General features: G+C 38.0%; 1 protein-coding gene across 1 annotated transcript in view; it reads left to right on the forward strand.

The window, feature by feature from the left end:
* The window catches only part of LOC145288054 (dynein light chain Tctex-type 5-like), a 58,981-nt gene that overhangs the window by 14,417 nt on the left and 28,217 nt on the right, over positions 1 to 16,347 (forward strand). The window lies entirely within an intron of this gene.

The raw sequence follows: 16,347 nt of genomic DNA on the forward strand, positions 1-16,347 counted from the left end.
ATCGAGTGTGCATTTATTTTATTTTTCGATGTTTTTTTTTATTTCTTTAATTCAATTTGATTCATACTTTTATTTCGTACTTGTTTTATATTGACGCAGATAAAAACGGGCAATGTGAAAATGCAATTGTAGTTGCAAAGTTGCGGCTTTTATTTTCATTTCATTTTAATTTATTTTTATTATTATATTTCCCACACTAAATATTTTTAGTTTTTGTTGCATCTATTTTTTCATACATATTCAAATAATGCTTTTAGCCTTTTATTTTTTTTTGGGGGGGGGGCTTAAATAGTACCTTCAAAAATGTTTTCGTGATAAAATAAACCAATGAAAACCTTTTGCGTGTGCACGTTTTAGGGAGCAACCATTAAATTAAAACCCGTTTACGCAGGGTCCACGTTCCTCGTGAAGTACCTTTATTATTATTATTGTTGTTATAATAATAATAATAATAATAATAATAATAATAATAATAATAATAATAATAATAATAATAATAATAATAATAGTGGTGCTTGTGCAGTGTACGTATCGTGGTATATTTTAGATAGGATTTAAACTTAAATTTTATGGTATCTTTTTTTTTCATTAAATTGTTAGGTGAAAGTGCAGAACAGTTAGAAAGCCTCTCCCTATTAAGAATGGCTTTCTAAATAACATTATTTCAGCACGGTAAGTACACGGCAAAAATACCAAACAATATTTATTTATAAGATAAACACAAGAATATATGTTAATTAAAATTGAATGTACTCGTTATTTTTAGTTTCTATCAAAACTTTAATTAAAACTGATTAGTTAATTAATTTTTTAAGATGAATTTTTGTTCGTATGAATGAAGTGTCCGAGAGAATTTCCTATTTCATTTCCCATTTCAGTCATGCAATTTACAGATAAAATGTTATAAAATAAACAAACAAACAAAAACTTTTAAGTTTAAAATATATTTCAAAGAAATAAATTACGCACGGTGCTAAAGTACTGAATTTATCAATTGTTTTAGTTTTTAAAAAAACTGTCCTGAAAAATGCTTCTAACTTTAAAATATTTGGAAATACTCAATGAAAAATTTTATTTATTTTTAAAAGAACGGACTGAAAAATATTCTCATATAAAAATTGTGTTTTGCAATTAAAAAACAATAAAATGAAATATTCGATTTCCTTCGATAGATATAAAAATTCAAAAACAACCCACTTACTGTTATATTTTGTTAGATTAAAATTATCCCAATATGCAATTATTATAATAATTGCAATTATATAACTATCCAAATGGAAAATTGTTTTTTTCTCTTCAGGAGAATAAAAAAACATGCACAATCTAAGGCAACGAAAAATATTTTTATGGCCATGTGGTTCAACACCGGAAACTTTCTATACCTATATGTTGATCAGGAAATGACGTCACGCTGTCACGCTTGCCTACTCTCTCAGTAGCCGTGCTCTAGCTCACTCCAGCGGCTTTCCAACCCTTGGTGCCTCCAGCCCACTCCAGCAACTTCCAGCTCCTCTTGCAACTTCGTCTGCACCTTGCTCCTCCGGCTTGCAACCTCGTCTGCACCTTGCTTCTCCGGTCTGCAACCTCGCCTGCACCTTGCTCCTCCGACCTGCGACCTCGCATGCACCTTGCTCCTTCGGTCTGCAACCTCGCCTGCACCTGGCTCCCTACCGACCGTCCGTTCCTTAACACTGACCCCATGTTCTCAGTGTCTACCGTCCGTCCTTTAACACTGACCCCCACGTTCTCAGTGTCCACAGACCGTTCCTGATCGCCCTGACGGCCAGCCGATCGTCCAGAGCCAGTGAGCGACCTTAGACCACCCTACGTCTAGAGTACCTGTTCCAGACGTCCAGACCTTAGCCTCCGGTGACGTGCGACCTTCTGTACAACCAGCATCCAGATCATACGATTTTCGCTTCCTTTGCAAATAAAAGACGAACCCTCCTCTTTAACCAAACAACCTGTGTCTGTCATTCCTCTTTGCCTTTTTGCCGTTTACCTTTTGCCCGTGTCTACCTTGTTAGTTGTTGGATCGATTGTCCCCGGACGACCGACCGCACAAGAGGTGTTTTTACATTTAACGACCCGCGCTATATTTTAAATAGTGTTTTCAAGTTAAATTCAAGTTTTGCGATACCTTTTTTATAAATTGTTAGGTGAAAGTGCAGAATAGTTACAAAACACCCTACCCTTCCCATGTTAAACGATAGGTTTCTAAATAATAAGGTTATTATTTCAGCGTGAGTCGTTAAACGCAAAAGCACCTTTTTTGTCTTATCGTTAGTTGTTATCAATTAATAAATTTGCCTATAACGTCAAGTGTTTGCGCGAAACCGGAGATCCTAAACTGGACTTAAACCGAAATCGGAGAAAAATATGTTTTAATCACGCACAAAGATATTAGGCAAAGAAAAATATTTTTAATCACGTAAATTGATCATTTTTTTATTTATTTCTTTTAAACAATTGTCTTATCGTTATTTGTTGTTAATTAATAAATCTCGACTATATTGTCTGTATGTATCAACCGGAGATCCATAACTGGACTCTTAAACCGGAACCGGAAGGACTGTCTAAACACCAAAGCAAGCGAATAAGCAAGCCGATTCGAGTCTTATATATATATATATATATATATATATATATATATATATATATATATATATATATATATATATATATATATATATCCACGGTGTCAGTTATTATTTATCTTCTGACAAGAGTTTAACATTTGAAAGATATGTATGACGAAACCAATGTTTACACATGGTTTATAATATGGTGTCGTGTGTATTATTTCATCATGTAACATGTCGCGTTGTTTTATTTTGTGTTTTGAACTGTCGCCCGTATATATTTAACACATCTCATCTGTTTAATTTTAGTTCATAAAGGGTAGAAACAAAGGGAACCACTGCTGCCGCCATGTAATATTCTTTCATTGTTAAGAAGAAAGAAAATCAAGATGCTTGATATAGTCAAGGGGTCGTTATATGACCTCCATTTTTATTTTCGGTAACCCCCTTCCTCGAACGGAAGAGGTTCTATCTTGGACTCTGTTGATTAGAGAATTCTCTAGGGGATACCGGTTACAAACTATCACACAGTGTACGTGGGTGTTATGTAGATTTTCTTTCGTTTTGACCGCAAACGGGAAAAAAACATAAAACTTGACTTTTTCCAAATAATCAATAACAGCAGACTTTTGATTCCAATCCGAATTGAACATAAACGTAATTAATATGCATCTGAAACTCTTTTGATTGTGAAAAATTCAGTTAGAAATTAATTGTAATCATTTATTCGTTTACCAAGAGCGGCGTTTGTTATACCAACTATTTTTCATAAACATAGCGCTTCTGCGTCCTGGGCACCAAAATCAACAAATTTTTGTGCGCTTAATTTGCTCAGTGGGGAAACAAATAAATCCACCAAAATCAACAGATATTAGACTATTCCTGTGATGTTGGTTGTGTGGTGAGAGTTTAGTTCTTTTTTTTTTTTTTACATGGGGGTCACCACTCATCAAGGCCCGAAGGCCACTCAGGGATAAGGGTTATTGCGTGTACAGTAATCAATGAGATAGTATTGTAGTATTAGTATTGGAGATTTGATAGAGTGTCTTACTTAAGGGGGCAGTTTTTCAGGAGTTTGTTTATGTTGGACTTGAAGACGTCCAAGTTGTAGTCAGGTGGGAAATAGGCAAGCGCCAGAGAGTTCCACTGGCATGCAGTTCTAAGAAAGAAGCTTTTCTCATGGAATCTACGTTTGGATTTAGGCACAGATAGAGAGTGGGGAAAATTATTAACAGTAGTTTCAGCCAGACGGGTGTTTATCGTGAAAGATTGGCGAGCGGGAACGAGGGATTGGAGCTCAGACGAGCACCTGCCATGGAAATAACGATAAAACAAAGACAGGCTCGCAACGTCTCTTCTGTGCAGTTCTAGGAGGTCCATCCTCCCAGGCTTTGCCTTCTCTCTTTAAGAAAGGGTTAGTTTATTGCTAATCACCTGAGACGCCTTTATCGGGGAATGTCGACGAGACTGCCCAGGCACTTTTTCAGGTAAGAGTGCCCCTCTTTTGGGGTGCTAACTTCTCAATGCTCCTTTCTAACCATGATGTTCTTGTAGTGGGAGAGAACTAAAGAATGGCTTGGCCTTTTGGCCAAGATCAAAGCTCAAAAGTGTAGTATCTGTTCCGGCAGATACTGCAATCAAAGACCATATGTGGGGGCAACTCTACATATAAGACCATTACTCTTGTAGCAATCAGTTATTGGTCAATGTAGAGGAAACCCTTCATACAAATTGTCACTATCCAGCTCCCCTCCTCCCTGGGGCGCCGGTCCTCATTTCCCCAATCTCTCCACATTAAAAAACGGCCTTGTGCCTAATTTGCTCAGTGGGGAAGCAAATAAATACAAACTCTCGATCCGGCAAGGAGACAGGAAAACTCCCGAATCACAATTGTGACGCACCCAATCAAGTCGTTTGAGTCCGGCAATCGCCGAAGGGGTCTCAGCAACAGTAACAGTAGTTCAAACTACTTTTTTGTGGATACCTTTTCAACACTACTTGTATGCGAACCACAAACTACTTGCATATGACTACTACTTCTACTACTACTACTACAACCAGCGAACACCGGCTCACTCTTGTAACTTCCAGCGCCTGCTGTAGCCTTCGGCCCCACCTGCAGCCTTCGGTCCCTTCTGCAGCTCCCAGCACCTCCTGCAGCATCCAGCGCTCCCTGAAGCTCCCAACGTCCCCTGCAGCTTCCATCACCTCCTGCAGTTCCCAGTGCCTCTTGCAGCTACCGTCCCAGGGTCTGTTGACGTTAGGCTACCCATTCCATTGGCTACTGACGTCCAGCCGCCCTGTTCCAGTACCCTCTGTCGTCTGGTTCCTGTTCCAATGCTTACTGATGTCTAGTTATCCCGTTCCAGAAGCTGATCCTGCCTCACTTTGACTGATCACGATCTCCAGACCCTACAAACTTTTCACTTTCATTGTTTGCTTGTTAAATAAAAGACGATATCCGTCGTCATTAAACGAATATCAGTGTCTGTCATTCTTCTTTTGCTATTGCTGTTATCTTTCGCCCCTGTGTCTACCTTACAGTCGATTAACACACTTCCATACCTTCTTCTGGCTTTCTGAAACATGCTCATTGAGATACCAGAAATAAAAAAAACAGTGTCCGGAGGGGGGGGGTTAAATCAGTTTGACTCCGGCGCCGATTGAAAATACAGGGTGAAACGATTAAAATTGTCGCCCTAGAAAAGACGACATGATTCCATTTCCGTTTTATGAAAACCTGTTTTCCTTTTTTCTTCTTTTCTTCTGTTTTTTTTTCTTTTTTTTTGCAGACAATCTACTACTTGGCCAGTGGTGTACAAATCCCAAGAGCTATTGGAGCCTTCTATCATGTGTGAAAGTGACACGATTTTCAAGGAGCGATATTGGATATGCGCCGCTGTACAATTCATGCTCTCTACCGATCCAAGTTATGACAGCACCCTCAAAATGCAAATCTGAACGTTTCAAGATTTGAGGTTTCCGGCCACAGTTATGGTCTTTCTTGTGGTTTTAAGTGAGGGCCACATCATGCTACCTCATATCTTCGAAGTCGGCTTGAAACTCAACACAAAAGTGTACCTGAATGTGCTGAAGAGTGTGGTCATCCCCTGATACAATCAAATAGCCGCTGGCAAACCCTGGATGTGTCAGCAGGACTCAGCGTCGGTCCACAATTCCAAAGAGGCCCAGGATTGACTTCAGAAGGAGTGCTACACCGTACCCTTCTCTCACTGGCTTACTTCTTTAACCTGAACCCGCTAGACTACTTCGTTTGATCATACGTCGAGAAAATCACGATCTTCGACAACACCAAAGCCATCCTCATCGCCGCCAGCCGCCGAGTATTCGCCGATCTCCCGTCGGAGATTGTGGAAAAGGCATGCTCCCAGTTCCAGGCCTGTATCGAGGCGGTGATTAAAGCTGAATGCAGCTACATTAAATAGATGTCATACTACATAATCAAGTTACCTGAATACATTTTTCAATAAAATTGCAATGTTGTTTTCTTTAGGGCGACAACTTTATCGTTCCACCCTGTACACGTCATTCTTTCTGTCTTTCTTTCTTCTTTCCTTTTATCTTTTGTTTCAGTTTTGCAAGTCGAGCCTAGGACATTACACCAACAAACTTGAAATATTAACTAAAACTTTCTGTTCTCATCTAAACTCTTTCAATTTTTATGAACAATGTTGGCTTTTAAACATATTCAAGCTATGTTTGGTTAAGCTCCAACAATGCTGAAGACAGGGGCACTCCGCGACAATCATTCATTCACGGAGGAATGTTGATTGATATGCCAACTTCCTTTCATTTACTCATAAGTTGTTTTTAATATTTCAGCAAAATGTGTATTTTCGATATTGTTTTTAGAAATGCATTTTATATAAAACTAGCAGGACTCGTACATCAACGTTGCCCGGAGGGTGTATGACACAATGCCAGAACAGTTTTCAGAAATGCATCTTATATAAAACAATATTTCTTTTGAAAATGTATGGAGAGTAGAAAATGAATTGTGAGTACATTTTCGGCAGCCCCGTAACTCTCACTTCTTCTATTTTGTCCCTCAGTCCTCATCTACCCTGAGTTATATTTCTAACAAATGGAAAATAAATATATGTATACTGTCGACAGGTGGTGTTTGTTGTTGTTGCTGTTGTTGTTGTTGTTGTTGTCGTTGTTTTTAAGTAATAGCTTGAGATTAATTTTTACCCAATTTCCATCATCCCCGATCATCACGGTGTTGTCTCACCTGACACTCATTAACCCTCATCCTTGAGTGGCCTCCAGGCCTTGATAAGTGGTGACTTTATATTATAAAAAAAAACTCTTATTGGTCAAGATCAATAATAATCTGAGTGACGAGATATTAAAAAACGCACAATAAATCGTCATATTATCCAGTGTTACCTTTATAAAGGTTTGCTTGCTCGGATATGTTGGCGGTTTATTTTATACAAAGTAGATTTCCACACTTAAAAAATAAACTTTACAAAATGATCTGTTTGTTCGAAGTGTAGAACTATTTCGTGTTTGAAATATATTTCCTTTTAGATTTTTATGTCGCTGCCAAATATGCTTGTGTTTTGTGTGTTTACGGTGAATGGAGATGCGAGTTGGATGAACGGTCCGCTAGAGTATACTTGTAGAAGACTAGGATATAAATACCCTAATCCGCTACTAGAAAAAAATAATGAAACGAATTGAATGAAGGAAACAAAGAACTCAAATGCTGGAATAAAATAAACATGTCGTTTATTTTCTGTTGAGAAATGAAAGTCTTGGGTGTACACGTGTTCATTCAGCCGTTGACGACTACGTGCGTGGAAGGAAAGGGGAATGCAATAGAGAAACGCGAAGTGGCAAGTCGGCCTGTAGAAAGAGAGGGTTAAGCTCAGTAGAGAGTCGCGCACATGTCTCTGTTGATAGACCAAGGCCGAAGGGGAGATAGAGTGAGAAAGAGTGAGAATGTCAATCCAGTTCATGGAGAGAGAAAGCGTATAAAGTGTACATACTGTCTGTTGGATTTTTGTCCCACATAGTAGCAAGTGGTGTGAGGCACGCGCGTGCGCGCGTATGCCGAAAAGACACGCTGTCGGTCCGTAGACCGTACAGCTCGAAAGGTGGTCCTAAAAAGGAAGAAGCCGCTTATTGCTCTTTCTTTTATACTTGTTTCCGGTGGTCTTTTGTGCATGTGTGTATTCCCTTTGAAAGGGGAAGTGACGTTGTCCTTGTGTGCGTACGTACGCGCGTGTGTGAGTACATGTGTGTACGTTAGCGTGTGTGTATATACACGTTAATGTGAGTATATGTACGCGAACGTGAATATATGTACGTGTGTGGACGTGCGCGCGTATGTTTGTGTGCGCGTATGTATGCGACAAGTAATATAGCTTGAAATGTGAACACGTTTTTGTGTGAGACTAGGAAAGGCTCGTGCATACTTTATTTCTAAAATCAAGTCAGAGTTTTCACAGGCACGCGTTAACTCATTATTTATCAACCAATAGAAAATAGTTTTAAAACCAAAATCTAACAAGTCTGTGCCAAATTAGCAAACCTTGAAAAAAAAAATAGTCTCAACGAAATCAGATTTCTCTACAGATTAAACTCGGTGCATCTCAAAGGACCCAAGAACATATGTTCACAACCCCCTAATGCCCTAGGGCGGGGAGAGGACGAAATGACAAAAACACACGCACTAACAGAACAAGATAGGCATACACAGTGCCACGATGCCTAATACGTATGTACGTACGTATATTCACACTAACAAACATCCTTAGCCCGTGTGGCTGCTTATTCACGGAACATTTTCCTATAAAATATTCGATTCCCGTAAAATGCCAAATGACCCGATTGAAGTGAGAGATGGGGCTGAGTGAGTGTTGCAAGTGTTGCTATTGAGGTGAAATATTTCGATAGCAAAAGGAATGTATTGAAATACATGTTTTCGGATGAGGACGAACGTGTCAGAGAAAAATAGTTAAAAACAATAAAATATAACGGTTAAAATTTTGATCAGAAACTTAAATAAACGGTTGAAATCATAGTTTAGAATAATAAAATACAGTTTAACAAAACAGTAAAGACTAATTTCGTTATGTGACATCAGTTAACGAACAAATTGATTGGCTGGTTGCTTTATTTGACGGCGTATCAACCCATTTTATGTCATTTTACGCTGGCTCGAATGTTATCAAAGTTGGACAAAAAGTAAAGAACAATTTCAACAAGTTTATATTTTAACAAATCAATATACTTAGCAGATTTATATTTCTAAAAATTCATATATTTAAAAACTATAAATTTTCAATAGATACACATTTTATCAACAATTTTAATTTGGTTTATCTAAAAATCAAATCCAGCCTACAAGTTACATATATATATATATATATATATATATATATATATATATATATATATATATATATATATATATATATAAAAATTCGTATTCCTGTTTTTTTTTTATGTTGGAATGTTCACAGTTTGATTAATATATACCAAACCTTCCTTACTTCAATCTTTCATTTATTTCTATATATAGTATGATTCTTGCAAAATATACAATTAAGAGATTACCTTATTTGCATATTACATTAAGAAAAATCGATTTTACTAAATAGCGATATCTTAGTTAATGCTTTTAGCGAGAGAATTGTTTTATATATTCTATTTAAAATTGTTATTTAATAAACTTTAAACAACAATTATATTGATAATATATTTAATTTGATTTATTTGGAATTATCATTTCCAACATCGACTTTTTTTAGAGTTATTTGCCCCTAGAAACTTCTAAACTGGAACAATAATTCCGTGTAGATAGAAAAATGTTTGGCTTTTATTGTTTTTTTTAATATTCAAACAAAAAAATCACTTATGAAAAAAACTGAAAAGATTTAATTTGTTTGTTTTTTATTCTTTAAACGGCTATACAGAAATCGGTAAATTTTTTCGATGTGACCCAGCGTCGTTTAACACCTAAAAAAAATGAAGATTTACTGCCCTCCCTCTAAATTCCACAATTTATACTTTTTTCTTTCTTCACATTAATCTAATCGATTATAAACTTATTTTTCTAGTTAAAAAAAGGTATTTTTTACGACGTAATCTAGCGTCGTTTAATCACTATAAAATGAAGGTCTTCTTTTTTTGCCTAAATAATATGAATGAAGAAATTTTGAAAAATAAATTAACATTTTAGAGTAGGGGATCAATTTTCTATATAGATTTAACATAAAATGAGCAGCCAATTTGCGGCCACCAAGCGTTCAACGAGACATGTCACCTCTAACATTTTTCCAAATTTGGCGATTGAGGGGGGAGGGGGCAAAACATGACAAATAAAATTTGTTTTATTTGACGGGAATTACATTTGAAACATAAAATAACGATAAATTTAATTAATTTTATGAGACCATTCTGTACTTTCACCTAACAATTTCATAAATAAAACACCCCAAAATATGACAAATTCAATTGGAGGGGGTACATTAGAAACATAAAATGACGAAATTTTTATTTAATTGGTTTTGGAATTAATTTTTGGTAGATCTTTACTTTTCTTAGGGGTTAAATAACCTTGGGTCACGTCGTAAAAAATGTTCACTTTCTTAGGTTCACAAAATCGTGAGTTTTCTTAGGACAGTGAGCAAAACAGTTCTCAGGTTACCTTATTCCCTTCATTTGCGTTCAAGGTCCAAGCCTGCCTACTGGGCTATTTTTTTTTTTTTTTTTTGCGATCGCACGGGCATTCGCTGCTATTTTTTGTTTAAACAAAAGTTATAATGATTTATTTTTAATTTTTTTAGGAGGGGGTGCTTCCCAGTGTTCAATATCCGGAGAATAGTTTCTTCTCTTTGTATCTCCTCTGCTGAAATATCTGGTGGACAGGGTATCAATATCAGATACTTCTTTTGGGGGGCGATTACATTTACATGTTTTTATCCGTTCTTTTATTTTTTAAATTGTTGTGGGGGTATCCACGTTGCCCATGATGAAAATCATTAGTAAACAGGTGTGTTTCAAACGGACCTTTGTGATACTATAAAGTGGACTTGAGTCACTAAGTGCTGAGAGGAGGGGGGCAATAGACAAAGGAATAGGAAACAATAGATAGGAAGTAACAAACAATGAATCTCTAGGTATTTTTAGATAGAGCTTTTTAGTGTTGAAATGACAATAGAAACCTACAGATAAAACATGGAAGGGCAGCTTCCAGTAGCCGGGAGGTAGCAACCTCATGATACCAACATAGAGGAGACAGTTGACAACTAGATGCCCGTCGCGGTGGATGGGAGTTGGACAGTTTTAGAGTTGATTGTGAAACAGAAATAGAGACGAACGTAACATCGATAGAACAATGAGAAAACACACACACACACACACACACACTCACACACACACTCACATTCCAACAGTCAATTATATATGAACATTGGCGTTTGTGTTCTCCTTTCTTTGTTCTACGATTTATTATATTTCTATTTTTGTGAAACTACGTGTGTTCCCATCGACAGTCGCCAGCGAGAAAATGACGATCGGGCCATAAGAGGAATAGTCGAACGAAAAATCCACGATACACGACGTTGGGAGTCAGCGATCTGTCGGGCTGCGCACGTTTAATACATCATTTAAGTGCATTTATTTTCTCCCACTTCAAGAACTATGACACCAGGGTCGGAAAATGGGATTGAGAAGAGAGCGCCCCTGAGAAGGAGCACTAGCAAACAATGCTCAGGCAGCCCTGTCGGCATTCCCCAGTAAGGGCGCCTCAGACGATTAGCAATAAACTAACCCTTTCTCTAAGAGGAGGCAAAGCCTAGGAGGGTGGGCCTCCTAGAACTACACAAGAAATATATTACACCGCAATCAACAGGGATCAGATCATTACAGGAATGATTTTGGGGTCCGAGGATACAAATTACCTAGCCGAGTTACATTAGATAAGTCTACATTAGTATACATCACCAGAATAAATAAATAAATAGATAAATAAACATTCAATATTATGCCATGAAAAATTTGAGTCAAGTAAAAACTGAATTGAAAAATAAAAGTAAGCAGAGAACAACCTACAACGAATCTAAATGATTCCATCACCTCTAACTACTTTAACATGCCCGGATATCTCCCACTCTGCCGTAAGGACTCTGACAGACATATGCACGGGCTTGGAGTCTATATTCGAAACACCCTCTCCCTGACTAGAGAAAGAAAACTAGAATCGGACGATCAAGCCTTTATGGGCTTTAGAATTAAGATGCAACATAATATTAGTTACTTTTATTTTCTCTACTGCTCTCCCTCGACCCAGGACTGTATCCTAATAAACAAAGTCTCTGACAGCATAGATACAGCACTTTCCCTCGACACTAGCGCACAAGTTCATGTATTTGGTGACTTCAATGTCCACCGCAGTAACTGGCTTGGATTATCTAATTACACAGACGCAGCTGGTACCACAACACATAGCTTCTCTATATCTCATTCCCTATCACAGACGGTTACGTTTCCAACCCGTTTCCTTGACCAGCAAGAACAACACGCATCACTCTTAGATCTGTTTCTAACCACAGTTCCTGATGATTGTGTTACGAACGCCCACAGCCCACTTGGGAATGCTGATCATGTAATGATAATAGTTGAAATCACCCTAAACTCTAGAGCCAAAATGGAAGAGCCATTTCTCAAAACAACGAGATATTATAAAAAGACCGACTGGGAAGCCATCGGGGATCTCATTAGAGACGCCTCATGACGAAATATCTTTTCACTTCCTGCTAAACAGTGTGCAAATGCGACCACTGAAGGGTTCAAAACAGCAATTGAGGCACATGTCCCCACGCGGAAATTTTATAGCAAGCCCCACTCTCCCCAATGGTTTACTTCCACATGTGCAGTTGCCATCGCGCAAAGGCAGCACGCGTACCACAGATTTAACCGACATAAATCCAATTCAAACAGACAGAAGTATATAGAAGCCAGAAGTAACTGTAAGAAAGAAATAGCGACAGCTCAGAGAGAATTTACTGAAACCACCCAAAAACGCATCGGAGCTCAGAAACTAGGAACCTGTGACTTCTGGAAAATCTACAACAGTGTAGTAAATAATGGGCAATCAACAATTCCCCCACTATCCAACAGTCATGAAGTTGTTTGCTCAGCAATCGAGAAGGCTAACATGCTTGCCAGTCGATTTGCCTCCAACTCCACACTAGACCCTGCTAACCACCCTCTTCCAGACTTTCCTTTGCGGACAGACGCCACACTTGACGATCTGAAAATCGCCCCTTCTCAGGTGCATGCCATTATAAAAAATCTTGACACTGCAAAAGCATGTGGACCTGATCTCATCCCGGCTGTGCTCCAATCCTCTCCAAACTATACAACAAATGCTTTAATGAATCTTGCTTTCCTGCCTGCTAGAAAACTGCTTCTGTGGTACCAGTTTACAAGAATTCTGGCGAAAGAACTAACCCAGCAAATTACCGGCCCATTAGCCTCCTCCCACTTTTTGCCAAAATATTTGAGTCCATAATTAACCAAGCTCTAGTCCATCAGCTTACAGATGCTAAACTTCTTACCGACCAACAATATGGATTTAGGCAAGCCCGTTCCAAATCAGACATTCTAACTGTAATCTCCGAGCGTATATACCATTCACTTGACAAAGCAGGGAAGTGTAGAGCGGTAGCTCTAGATATATCTAAGGCTTTTGACAGGGTATGGCAGGAAGGTCTTCTCAGGGAAATCAGACCATACAGTATCACTGGAAGAATACTTAACATAAGTAAATCCTTCTTAGATAAGAGAAAAATCCAGGTTGTCCTCGATGGCCGTACATCTAAACAATATGATATAAATGCGGGAGACCTCTATTATTCCTAATATTCATAAATGACCTCCCTGACAAAATTGTCTGTGAGATGGGTATATATGATGATGACACCACGCTCTATAACAGACACGACAGGAAAACAAATGAACACATATCTAAAGAAATAACAGAAACACTAGAGGATGACCTCCAATCTGTAGTGGAATGGAGACAAAAATGGATGGTCACATTCAATGCAGCCAAGACTAAACTTGTTTCCTTCAATAACTGCGAGAAACCTTCTCTACCACTAATAGCAATGGCTAAAGACTCTTTATCCGAAAGCACATCCTTTAAACTCCTCGGCCTAACGTTCACAGGAAACATGAGTTGGAACAATTACATTGAGAGCATTGCCAGGACCGCTGCGAAAAAGGTAGGTTCTCTCTACCGTGCTAGAAAGCTACTAACGCCTGAAAGTATCCTATACCTCTATAAGGCCACCATTCGCCCATGTATGGAGTATTGTTGTCATATTTGTGCCGGTGCATCTGCTACTAGTCTCTCGCTCCTAGACAAGGTTCAAAAGAGAGTCACCAACCTAATAGGTCCTGAACTACCACCAATAGTAATAGCAAGCTACAGCCTCTGTCCCATCGACGTAATGTAGCATCCCTCTGCCTGTTCTATAAGTACTTTAACGGTGTATGTTCCGACGGGCTGCAAGCACTTGTACTCCCTCTACGTAAATACCCCCGACAAACCCGACAAGCAGTAAAATCCCACCCCTTCACAGTAGAAATCCCTAGATGTAAGAGAGCCTTCTACTCCAGTAGTTTCTTCCCCAGAACCGCTAGACTTTGGGACTCCCTGCCAGGTTCCTGCTTCCCCAACTGTACTGACATGCAGAAGTTCAAGTGTAACGTGAACCGACGTCTTGCCCCTACCTCCCCACCTAGTACCTCTGTAGCCTGTGTCCCTAATAGTATCTCCCTACATCAAAGTAACAATGTGCCTTGTTTGGGGTGAAAATTAAAAAAAAAAATTCATACGAAACAATTTGCATTATGCAGATGCAAGAAATAAAAAAGTACAAAATTACGCCACAACAACTACGTTGGACCATAAATAATTCAAACAATTTCAAATTTTTAAAATACTGTCGACCAGACGAAGAACAATGAAAAATTTTGCATGTAAAAATATATTTTGTCTCCGTGAAAAAAATAGTTGCGCTAAACTGAGACACAGGTATGCACCCTATTTCCAATTTTAGACTTCAAAAACCCCACTGAAATAAACATCTTTAGCAGCACCACTCTTTCTTTACTAATCTTTTGTTCCGTTAGCCATGACCGGATAACTTCGCAATTGTATTTTTCGGTCGTCCACACTAAGGATTGAACCTTCAACCTTCAACCGAATATCATTTTTTACAACTGATGTTCCAAATACTCTAACCACTGCGCCATGGATCCTTGCGGGAAATTCTGTCACGAATTTTTAGGAGCCTTAAACCTATTTTTATTTCTAGTTGTAAATATCACCATTTATTACTAATTATTACTATATATTACTGTAAATCTATATATCTTATTGTTTTTCACTTATTACTTGTATATATTATATATTATTCATAATTAACGGTGCCCATATCGTATTAAATTCTATACTAGGTCTACTTAGTAATTGCTTATTCCCCAGCATATGTGCTGCTTCTTTCAGTCGTCTTACTCTCCACCGTTCTTCTCTGGCTATAATTTTTACTTCGTCTCATAATGGTAGATGGTTTCCCTTTTCCTTCCACATATGGTCAGCTATTCCTGATTTTTCAATCTCTCCACGTACTACGACTTTTCAGTGTTCTTCTAACCGTACTTTTGGTGGACGACGTGATTCACCTTTGTATAGTTTTCCACATTTACATGGGATTTAATTTCTTTCAGTTCTTAGTCATGATGTTTTCTGTTGGGAGCTTGACTCTCATAAACTGTTTCTGGAGAGTTGAATCACTCCTGAATACTGTCCTGATGTCATATGGATGAAATATTCGTTGAAGTTTTTCAGACAAGATCTTCATGTGTGGTATACAAACTGTGGTGAGTTTCTCAGTGGTGTCCTTTTGTGTCTCGTCCAGATTTCTTGGAGCTGATGTCATGCTCTCTGGATAGTTGTTTCAGTGGAGAGTTTGTCTTAAACTCTCCATCTCATCTTGATATGCATTGCTGTTACGACATATTTCTTTTTCTCGGTGTAATAGGCAACGAACGGTTCCTTTTTTACATTATATGGATGGTGAAGGTGAAGTTGAAGTTTAGGTATTGTCCAGTGAAATTCCTGAACTCGACAGAAACATTCCCGAGTTCGACAAGATACACCTGAAGAAGGTCGGAGGTTACATCGAGTGAAACGTTGTGAAAAACACACTCAAGATGAGAACAGTAGTCTGATGAATCCAAATAATACGAATAACCAATCTTCATCTCAAAAAATCAGAAAAGCCCAATCGGATGGTCGTAAAACTCCCGCATACATGCTGCTTCATCTTGCTGTGTTCAACGAAAAAATATATACGTGAAAAAGAATTCGCCTTTTGATTGAATATGACATATTTTCAACATTTATTTATCTGAGGTGTGTCTATAGGATTAAAATATATTTAATTCCTATATCTATGAAACAATAACGTGAAAGATGAAAAAAACTTATCTTGAAAAATATATTTTGTACAAAGAGCGGCTCCAAATAGAAAAAAAAAATCGTAATTATAAAATAATGTCATGTGATATGTTTACAACTACGTCCGCAAATTACCTAATCTGTTTCCGCTAAATGTCAAAGTATGCAGGATGGTGTGGCACAAGATCGGAAGGTAATGAGACTGGGCCATAGCACAAGGGGTAGTATATTCTGATCTCTTAAAAATTACCTGCG

This window comes from Euprymna scolopes, chromosome 11, assembly GCF_053919585.1.
Source record: "Euprymna scolopes isolate OS-2025 chromosome 11, ASM5391958v1, whole genome shotgun sequence".
Classification (NCBI taxonomy): domain Eukaryota; kingdom Metazoa; phylum Mollusca; class Cephalopoda; order Sepiida; family Sepiolidae; genus Euprymna; species Euprymna scolopes.